The sequence below is a fragment of the Podarcis filfolensis genome, assembly GCF_964270895.1.
Source record: "Podarcis filfolensis genome assembly, chromosome: 11".
Taxonomy (NCBI): Eukaryota; Metazoa; Chordata; class Lepidosauria; order Squamata; family Lacertidae; genus Podarcis; species Podarcis filfolensis.
Genome location: NC_139613.1, coordinates 16,651,138 through 16,660,079, shown reverse-complemented (window position 1 = coordinate 16,660,079; position 8,942 = coordinate 16,651,138). Strand labels below are relative to the sequence as shown.

The window sequence follows — 8,942 nt, the reverse complement described above, 5'->3', positions numbered from 1 at the left end:
GGGCTTTAAAGGTCAGCACCAACACTTTGAATTGTGCTCGGAAACACAAGGAACAGTATGGTGGGTGTAGGGCAGAGATTGGTCCAAGGCTCCCTTGACCAACTACATTCATTCTGCAGCACCCCTGTGGGGCTCAGGAGCCCAGTTATGTCACCCCCTGCCTGCAGAGCTGGCAGCCTCTCACCCTTTTGCGAACACGCTCCCATGTGAAGTGTTCCCTCAGCTTCTCCTCTCCTTGGGAGTCCTCTCATCAGCCACCCTTGGTCTCTGAGCATCAGAGGAGGGAGAGAAGGAGAGGGGCAGAGGCCAGTGTTGCCCACGGCACCCCTGACTATCATTCAAGGCACCCCAGGGTGCCACAGCACACTGGTTGAAAACCACTGGTGTAGGGTGCACCTGTTGCTGCTTCCTTTGCCCTGTTGCCTCTTCAGCTTCTATCACCTCCTTCTCCCAGTCTTCTCCCTTTTCTCCCCCTGACCACTCATCGTCATCCCACCACCAATCCCCTGGCTCTGAGTCGTCTTCCCTTGGGGGTTCCCCAGCAGCTACATGCCGTCAGTCCATGACAACAGAAATCTGAACTAGATAGGTCACTGGCCTGATCCAGCAGGGTTTTCTTATGTCCCTAAGTTGTTTTTCTGACCTCTGTATCGCATAATCTTTCAGCTCGGGCTACATAAGACGAGATTGCACAAGCTTTTGTCATAACATAAACACAGCTTATCATATTCCATTTTTATTGCATCTACTATACACAAAGAGGCTCGCTGCACACACAAGACTTGCACGCACAAGGTGCTTCTGTCAACTAACCTGGTTTCGCAGTGTGTTGTACTTTTTGGGCGAAAAGCTGGATTTCTTATCCTTATCACCAAGTTTATTGCAGCGGTGCTAAACACACTGTGATCTGGTAACTTATTCTTTGAGTTCCCCAACCCTGGCCTTATATGGTTTGCGTAGAGTGTCTGGGGTGCTTGTAAAAACTCATCTTGATATGAATAATGTTCTAGTGTAATGGCTGAAAGATCTCAGCTGTTTCCCAATGCACTCTTTGCCCTTTTTCTAGCCACTGACCCTTGCACTGGTAACTTACTTGTGCATGGAAAAGGAGAGAAGGGTTATCGCTTCAAGGGGGGTGTAGGACAGAGGAAGAAAGAGGTAGCAGAGAACTGTCATTTTCTGAGCACTGGGGGGAGGGAGTTCCCCTCTGATCCCCAAACTTGGAGTAGCCTGTTGCTGTAGACCAACATGGTGCCTGTCGCAAATACCAGCTGTGGAAACAGATCAGGGAGCAGTTCTTGCTATGACAAGTGGCCATTGCCATAGAATGTATGGGAGTAGGTGTGTTTCCTAACCCAACCTGTGCATTAATTGCTTGCTGCATGGTAACTATAACTTTGCACCTGACAAGGACTCGGCTGGGCAGGGAGTGGCACACTGAGCCTTCCGGTGCGCATGAGCCCTCTAGAGGACAGGAGAGTGCACTGCATTGGAAGTGAAATGGGATTAAGGCTACAAGTCCTTGCATGTGTGTGTGTTAAGTGGAATCTTTGTGTAATAAAAGAACAGTGAAAATTGTAAGGCATGGCCATGTGAATACTCAGTTGCATTCATGAGCCAGCAATATACAGTGGTACCTCGGGTTAAGTACTTAATTCGTTTCAGAGGTCCGTTCTTAACCTGAAACTGTTCTTAACCTGAAGCACCACTTTAGCTAATGGGGCCTCCTGCTGCCGCCGCGCCGCCGGAGCACGATTTCTGTTCTCATCCTGAAGCAAAGTTCTTAACCCAAGGTACTATTTCTGGGTTAGCGGAGTCTGTAACCTGAAGCGTGTGTAACCTGAAGCGTATGTAACCCAAGGTACCACTGTACAATGATACCTCAGGTTACATACGCTTCAGGTTACAGACTCCGCTAACCCAGAAATAGTACCTTGGGTTAAGAACTTTGCTTCAGGATGAGAACAGAAATCGTGCAGCGGCAGCAGGAGGCCCCATTAGCTAAAGTGGTGCTTCAGGTTAAGAACAGTTTCAGGTTAAGAACGGATCTCTGAAATGAATTAAGTACTTAACCTGAAGTACCACTGTATTTATTTTGCTCCATTTTCCATTCATTTCTAATCTCTAGGGCCATTTCCAGACTGTCACTGTTTTCGGACAGGACTTCATCCCATACTAGCAAATTCAAGTTGCACAATGAAATCTCTGGTGCAAGAAACCCGCTTCCTCCAAAGAGCAGACTTTTTGCAATAAGGAAAGTGATAGGAAAAGGCACTGAGAAGCATGGGACAATTACTGCTTTGACGCAACGTCAACATGTAGGAGTGAATGCCCATCAAATAGCCATTGTCACCTAACTTCCCTCCCATCACATCAGGATGAATGCTCAATAAACATATTTTCTGGGAGTGCCCTATATCTGTCTGTCTATCTAATTATGTCATTTCAAATGATGCTTTGCAAATCTTCGTCATTTGCAATCAATGCGACTATTGTGAAATGGGGAAACCCAGCCAGATGGGAGGAGTATAAATAATAAAATAATTGTTGTTGTTGTTGTTGTTAAGTCCTCTAAGTGATCTTCACATATGGTTTGTGCCAGAAAAGTCTGAGTGAATTCAATAGGAATGTTCAGAAATATCTGGATTGTAAATTTTATGGTCCCTGTGTTTTGTATATAAAATGACATTGCCTTTCATAAAGTCAAGGAGCTAGAATGCACACATAAATCTCAGTTTCCTCTATTTCAGTTTTTCTCTTCTCTTCCATTATAAAGAGGAAACTAAACAAAATATAGTGCAATACAGTATCTGTTTACTCAGAAGTAAGCTCCAGTGAGGGTCCTGGGGCTTACTCCTAGTAGATTAGTGTAGGATTGCAGCCTTGGGGTGTTTTTGTTTTCCTCTAAGAGACAAATCATTGCACATCATAAATCAACAAAGCTTTATATAAGCCCATGGAGTTTCTCCCCTGCCACCAGTCCCATCTACTTTTGAAAAGAAAAGGAAGTTCTTTGACTTAAACATAAATATTCAAAAAGCTTTCCCTCCTCCTTTCTAGGTAGTCATCTGATTTGGCAGGCCCCCTGTGAAAAATCTGAAGATGAACAAGCACATTAATCCGGTAAGTAGGCTGGTTTCTTATGTATTAGTGATGGACACTATTTGCATAAGTACAGAATGATGCCTTGGTCATACAATTGCACGGTAGAGTCTTTATACAAAGAAGGCTTGTATGCACTCAGGAAATGCGTAAATAGCCAGACATATCACCCCACTGACTTCTGTAGCATGGGGATTGAGATGCACATGTTGAGATCACCTGAGAATCAATTCATTCATTATCAGCTTTGGAGGACTCTTTTACCTGACTATCATCCCTGATGCGTGCATATATATATATATATATATATATATATATATATATATATATCAAAAAGAAAAAGAAAAAAATACATGAAATTGTAATACAATACAAAATATGAGTATATAAGTGTCAGGGAACTGCCATCGGAGCCAGAGGTGGAGGGAAGGCTCCAGAGGGATGCCGGAGAGGGTCCCAGTAGGGAGAGAGGCAGCCCATCTGCTGGGGAAGGAAATCAGCGTAGCACCAGTGGAGAAGGGGGGCAGATGGGGGAATCGGCGAGGGGGCTCCAGGACTCCTCGCCGGAGACCAGCGGGGAGAGCACGGGTCCTCCGCTGCCCACACCCTCCCTGCGCAGAAGACTTCCGTGCAGGGAGAGTAGGAGGAGACTGGGCGTCAAAGAACTTCTTTGCTGGAAGAAGTTCAAGAAACGCCCACTGACGGATTTTGCCAGCGATTGAGACAGCCACGGATGGGTGGCTGTCCGGACAGAAAGGGTTCACCCAGGTAACCCAGCCAGGAGTGGCGACAACTTACGCACGAGCAACCCCTAGAACCATTACAATAAGTAATGCAATTATGCAAACTAATGTAAAACTAGTAACACAACTTTATATTTTTTAATAAATGCATTCCAAATATCATTGTATTTATCTATACACAATCTGCATCTAAAAGCAATCCGTTTGTCTATTGCAAGAGTTGTCATATATTCTATCCATTGCTCAAAGGGTGCCATAGTATTATCTTTCCAGCAAATCAATACCAGTCTTTTGCCAGAAGTTAGGGCGTGGAGAGTCTATCTGTGCTGACCCACTGTCAAACGATGTATTTAAGTGATCAACACCACTATCCCATTGCAGCTCTAAATGAGGAATATACACTTCCTGGTTTAGTATCGATGCTGAACAAAACAGGTGAACATTGTGCAACATTGACCTTCCTGATGTACGCCATTTCTAGTCATTGAACGAAAATTCAGATTTATAGGTAGCAGTCATTGCCAGTGATCATTGAGGCAGATAGGGTAGCAGACAGGGAGGTCACCAGTAGGTGGCGCCTGAGGAACAACAACTCCTCTTAATTTTGTCTCTTTCTCTCTGTTGAGCTCTACAAAGGCAGTGCTGAGACTGATGAGGAGGAAGCTGACTAAGGAGGGGAAAGAAACTCAAGCAATGCTTTAGTCTAATTTAGTTTAGTTTAGTTTTATATCACCCTTTATCCAAAGATCCCAAGATGGCGTACAACATTAGGAACACAATGTTGGGAAACAACCAACTTGTGGTCCCGGTTTCCTGTGAAGAACAAATTCACTTTCCCCACCCAATACTGCTTTTAATTGCAGCCTAGTTATATTGTTCCATAGCACTGAATGGAAGCCATTAAGAATTACACCTACTCATTTTTAAATAGCCCAGCCCATTTATCCATGTTCCGTTTCTTGATTATGTCACAGTGTGACACAGGGATGCAGCAAAGACACAGAACTCAGGAACGAATGGAACGCTAAGTACCAGGCGGGGGCTCACCGACACTGGCACTTGTCCCATGCCAATCATAATAATAAAACTAATAATAATAACACTGCCCATCTGACTGGGTTGCCCCACCACTCCGGGTGGCTTTCAACAGATATCAAAACATAATAAAAAAAAATGAACCTTAAAAAAACCTTCCCTCTACAGCAGTGGTTCTCAACCTGTGGGTCCCCAGATGATGTTGGACTACAACTCCCATCATCCCTAGCTAGCAAGGCCAGAGCTCAGGGATGATGGGAGTTGTAGTCCAACAACATCTGGGGACCCACAGGTTGAGAACCACTGCTCTACAGAGAAAGCACAGGTCCGAGCCTTTGGACTAGATAACCCTCTTGCTCCCTTCCAACTCTGCGATTCTATGAGTTTCCAATAACCATACTGCCTCCAACTGTGGAGGTCGATCATAGCCATCATGGTTGGGAGTTAAACCTTCTCTCCCCGTCTGCATTGGCCCTGGTCCAGATACCACCACCACCCTTTTTAAAATGTATTTAAAAACTGTTGTTGCTGTAAATCAGGGGTCAGCAAACTTTTTCAGCAGAGGGCTGGTCCACTGTCCCTCAGGCCTTGTGGGGGCCCGGACTATATTTTGGGGGGAAATATGAACGCATTCCTATGCCCCACAAATAACCCAGAGAATTCATAGCTGTCAAAAAGGGAAATTCCCTTATTCCAAATAGGATTCCTCACAAGAAAAGGGGAAAGTTGACAGCTATGCCAGAGATCCATTTTAAATAAAAACACACATTCTACTCATGTAAAAACACCAGGCAGGCCCCACAAATAACCCAGAGATGCATTTTAAATAAAAGGACACATTCTACTCTTTTAAAAACACGCTGATTCCCGGACTGTCTGCGGGCCGAATTGAGAAGGCGATTGGGCCAGATCCGGCCCCCGGGCCTTAGTTTGCCTACCCATGCTGTAAATGTTGCACTTAAAGAGGCGTGTTTTGAGGAGAGACTTGAAGGAGGAGGGAGACATGGAGGGAGGCTGAGCCCAGTTGTCTGTGGGTGGAATTAGGTTTTGGGGTGGGTTCTTTGTTCTCCAACAACTTCCACTTTAAGAAAATAAGTACTGAGAGGTGGGACACAAAGAGATTTGGAAAGTGACTAATACAATGTTCAGGAACATACGACCGAATTTGAAAGCAAAGAGACAATTAGCAAATGGAAATTAAAGACACTAAGTGCTCAAATAGAAAAAAACACACACAGTACAGAATAGTGCTATTGAAAAGAACTGTAATTGCACAGGGAAGTTATTAGTGCCTAATATATGCATGATTCAAAGTATCATCCCACAGACCACTTATTGCATGATTGCATTATCTTGTCTGTGTTTTCAAGTCGGCCTGATTCAAATTAAAAGGAATAAATCAGGAACAGAGGTTTCCCTGCTGGGAAGTAGAAAGTAGCCTTCTAGACTCTAAGGGGCCTTCTCTTTTAATTAAATGGGAAAGGAAGGGCTGTGCATAACTGAAGCAATTACAGTGTGCTGGTCCTGGGGGCTAACCGAGAGGCGAGGTCCAAGTCCAGTCCGAAGTCTATGGTGCAGTATGGAGGCTGTCAATCAAAGCTGTAGCTGGGTCCAAGGCGGGGAGTCAGGTGGGGTCAAGAACTCTGGCAGAAGAGCAGGACAGGGTGCAGGCAGGAACAGGCTAGCAACAACGTTGCTCCCGAAACCTGGGACTGGGGCTGACTGGCTTTTATCTGCCCCGAGGCATAGAGCGGCCCCGATCCTCTGGTGACTCACTTCTCCTGGCCTGGAGGCAAGCACTCCTCCTGCAGGAACTTAGTTCCCTCCGCCTCTCTGCCCTGAGCCTCTGCAGCTCAGGAGAGGCTGGAGGGCTACCGGACCCAGAGGCAACCTGCTCTTCCTCTGACGGGGGCTGAGAGTGGAGCACCTGCAGGCAATGGGTCCTCCATCACCTCAGGGGCCAGAGCAGACTCAGCTGGTGCCTGCACCTGAGGATCCAGCACAGGTGAGGGCCCTTCAGGCTCAGGCCCCAGCCCCGGCTCAGCTGGTTCTGGAGGCGGGGACTCCTGTGCAGGCTGGGATTCCTCAGGTTCAACCTCTGAGTCTGAATCCCAGGCCATCACATACAGACAAAAACCTCTACAGCCCAATATGTTGCAAAAAGCTGCGTTAGCTCAGTGGGTTGTGTCACCAGTGCACATACCCCTTGTTGTCTTGGTGGAGCCTGGTATTTGTGGGGAATGGTCGTGCCCGATTTTCTAATTACACACGATTCAGGAACTCTAGCCCACCTGTGGTTTTTGCCTATGAAGCACCCAAATGCCACCCAGGTCCAATGAAATCTAAAATGGCAGCCCTGCTTCCAGGGATTGTTTGCAAAGACTTGCCCAGCAGAAACCTGAGTTCCTGTCTTCTGTGTCTGTGAGCAAAGGGAAGGGAAATGAGGACAGTGGAAGGAAAGGAGCAGAAGAAGAGCTTAGCGTGTGCCAAATCAACTGCCCTTGCACGTATTGAGTAGAATGTAGATTGCGCTTGCCTCAAACGTTGTGGCACCTACCAGATACCACATGCAACACCCCTGGCAATGAACAATACACAACTTTTCCCTACCCATCTCCACTTTCCTAGGGGTGCACCATATTGTTTTTAAAATGTGTGTGTGTGTGTGTGTTGTATCTGGATTAGGCTAAATGGGGGGCTATAACAGTTTCAGGAGAAGGTGGTTCTCATCTGGAAAATGGTGAGAAGGAAAGGGTTAAGTCACCCTTCCCAGTGCCATGGTTCTGATCCAAATGCAGGGTGACACTGAGGGTCTGTTCTTCTACAAAAAATAAGGAGATAGAAGATGAGAGCATGGATTTCCATGAGCTCATTATGTCAAGCTCATGGCAAAGGGAGAAGAATGCCTCTCTGGTCTTCAGACACCTTTCCTGAAAGCATTGGATTCAGTTGTGGATATCAGTCCAGAATAGTTCACAGATGCAAGGAATTAATTAAGCTTCTCTGCAATCCCTTGTGACTTGTTAATGTTAGGGGAGGGAATAAGGTACTTGCTTGATCAGAGAAAAGAAAATTGAACTTTCTCTAAGTGCTACGAGGAAAATGTGAGACAGTTCATAAATTAACTGTGGCTAGCTGATGACTGCCTTGGAAGAGAGGAGAGAATAGCTAAGGGGGAACCAAAGCTGCAGTTGTTACCAACAAATTTATATTGTAAGTGCAAAATAAAGAACAAATCTAATTCAGAGGCCTTTGCCAAAGTTCTCCAAATTCTACACCAGTCAATAAATTCCATTTAGACTTCCATGTAAGTGTAATCATTCAGCTTCATATCAATTTTAATGGTCTCCAAAGATACACCCTTGGGCTTGGAGCCCAACTACCCCTTATGAATGAAAGAGTTCCTCCTGCTTTTGAGAAGAGGCTGGGATACAGAGAAGACACCTGATAGAGGTGCAGCAATAAAGCTGTTAGCACATTTGCAAAGCTAATCAGGTTCTGGTATGGTTTCAGATAGGATGGGAGACCATCCATTGAGGTTCCTGCACTGCAGGGGGTTGGATGAGATGACCCTCAGGGTCCCTTGCAACAATACAGTTCTATGGTTCTAGAGCGGGGTGGCCTTTTTCACTCATCTCTGCTTTTCTCCAGCAACCACCTGGACCACCTCTCATAAGAACCTACAGAACTGCTTCTATACTAAGTCACACATTTGGCCTACCTGGCTCAATATTGTCCACACTGACTGGCAGTGAGTGGCTTTCCAGGATTTAAGGCAAAGAACATTCACTGGAGATGCCAGCGATGGAACCCGGGACCTTTTGCATGCAAAACAGAATCTCCTTTCCCCTTTTATCCTGCTCCAAAGGATCCCACTGTAGCAGAATTTATAGGTGCAAAGAGGGTTCAGGAGTGGAGGGATGTAAAAAAAGGCCACTCTCCTTTCACTAGTAGAAACATCCCTTAATGCAACTCTGCTCATGGGACACACTTGGCAGTTTCCTTTCATATTATTATTATTATTATTATTATTATTATTATTATTATTATTATTAAATTTAT

General features: G+C 45.5%; 1 protein-coding gene across 5 annotated transcripts in view; it reads left to right on the top strand.

Annotated features, from left to right (window-relative positions):
- PRLR (prolactin receptor) overlaps positions 1–8,942 on the top strand; it is a 129,879-nt gene that overhangs the window by 99,790 nt on the left and 21,147 nt on the right. For 3 of the 5 annotated variants that reach the window (XM_083575591.1, XM_083575589.1, XM_083575592.1), the window contains exon 2: positions 3,061–3,123. The exons of 1 other annotated variant lie outside the window; for it this stretch is intronic. The gene's annotated coding sequence lies outside the window, so the exon portion shown is untranslated. The remainder of the gene's footprint in view (positions 1–3,060; positions 3,124–8,942) is intronic. One more of the 5 variants, XM_083575590.1, reaches the window with a different exon arrangement.